The following is a 2,040-nucleotide window of genomic DNA, read 5'->3' as shown; positions in this document are numbered from 1 at the left end:
TCAGACAGCAGCCCTTAGGCCTCCTTTCCACTGACTGTTGATAGGCAGTGAAATGCCTCTCAAATTCTCACAACTGCTCACTGCTGCCTGGTAAGTGCTTATTGCTGCCAGGCAACTTCTCACTACTGCCTGGTAACTGCTTGCTGAGCACACAGCTCAACAGTCCGTGGAAAGGAGGCCTTATGCAGTAGAACTTCAGAAGAATCTACTGTGGAATTTGGTCCTTTAGGATACACCCCATGCAATTTCCAGTTCAGATCCTACTTCCCATCAAAAAAGTGATTGGATCAAGCAAAAAAATATACAGCCTTACTGATTGCTAGCGACTCATCCCTAGCTCAAATTCTCTCTCTTTTTCGACAGGAAGCAGATCGAAATGCTGGCTATCGTTCTGGTTGTATGTCCTTTTCAATTTGATTGTAATCAATAGATCAAAAATGTTCAGAAATCTGATCAGAATTTGAAAAAATGTATAGTGTGTACGCTAGCTTTCTTCTGACACTGTTGACACCCAGTGCACATTTAGTAGCTAAAAATACCTCTGTGAACAGCCTAGTTCCTCTTTTTAATGCTTACACATTCCAGCCTTTACAGTGTGCTTTCTTTATGTTATTTATCTACTGGCCTTCTTATAGATCGGTCTATATGGTATCTCATTTAAACAGTCCCTAAGGGCTTGTTCACACTACAAGAGCTTTTTAAGCGCTAGTGATTTTGAAAAGCTCTTCTTAAAGAGAACCCGAGGCGGGGTTCTTACATCGCAATCCGCATACATAGGCTGGGTCTGTCTATAGAGCCCAGCCTCTGTTGGTAGTTAGTTTCCTCCAAAGACCCCCCTGCGCGCTGTCAGACCCCATAAAACACAGCCGCGCTGGCGACACGCAGCATGCCGCAGCCGGCTGTGTTTATCTCACGAATGTCAGTCTCGGCTGCTCCCCCGCCTCCTGAATCGCTCCTGTCCCCGCCCACGTCCCTTCCCTCCCCGCTGATTGGAGGGAAGGGATGCGGGCGGGGACCAGAGCAATTCAGGAGGCGGGGGAGCAGCCGAGGCTGACATTCGTGAGGTAAACACAGCCGCATAGCCCGGCTGTGTTTTATGGGGTCTGACAGCGCGCGGGGGGGGGGGGGTCTTTGGAGGAAACTAACTAGCAACAGACAGACCCAGCCTCTGTATGCAGATTGCAATGTAAGAACCCCGCCTTGGGTTCTCTTTAATGCAATGCTATGGGGGATTTTTACTAAATCACATCGCTCCAGTGAGAACACACGAATAGGATAACATTAGCAAGAGCTTTTAAAATCACAACGCGCTTAAAAAAGCTCTTGTAGTGTATACAAGCCCTAAGGGCTTAAACCCACTAGCAGCCTTTTCTAAGCGCTAGTGATTTGAAAAGCTCTTGCTAATGCAATGCTGTGGGAGATTTTTATAAAATCACATCGCTGTAGTGTGATCGCAGTAACGGCTTAGTAACGTACTGCTAGTGGGTTCCAGGCCTAACATGGAACCTCAAGGCCCTCTTTACTCTTCAGCTGTCCTTCTATAGGATCTGTATTATGTATGTTTAAATAAGGCAGCCTTTTTTGTCTGCAATTTCTGGCTGTGTTTTTTTCGCATTTACAATTCTGCATTTTGCATCCTTTAGGTTCCAAATGTTTTTTTTTGTTTTTTTTTTTGGGGGGGGGGGGGGGAGTGCTTTTAAAAAAAAAATGTTTGCATTGAGATTTTTCCTTGCATAGCTATGACTTTAGAGCTCAAACACACTAGCAGTCTTTTCTAATCGCTAGTGATTTGGAAAAGCTCTTTCTAATGCAATACTTTGGGGGATTTTTATAAAATCACATCGCTGAAGTGGCATCACACCCATAGTATTACATTAGCAAGAGCTTTTCAAATCACAAAGCGCTCAGAAAAGTGCTCCTAGTGGGTTCCAGGCCTTAGTTTACATTGTATGTGAAATTATTTGTGATGGTCCACATTCACATTTGAAAATTCACAATTCCTAATGCCTTGCATTGCAGGTGAATCGCCTGACCAGTGCG

The sequence above is a fragment of the Hyperolius riggenbachi genome, chromosome 2, assembly GCF_040937935.1.
Source record: "Hyperolius riggenbachi isolate aHypRig1 chromosome 2, aHypRig1.pri, whole genome shotgun sequence".
Lineage (NCBI taxonomy): Eukaryota > Metazoa > Chordata > Amphibia > Anura > Hyperoliidae > Hyperolius > Hyperolius riggenbachi.
The sequence above is the reverse complement of the archived record's forward strand: the minus strand, read 5'-3'. Positions refer to the sequence as shown.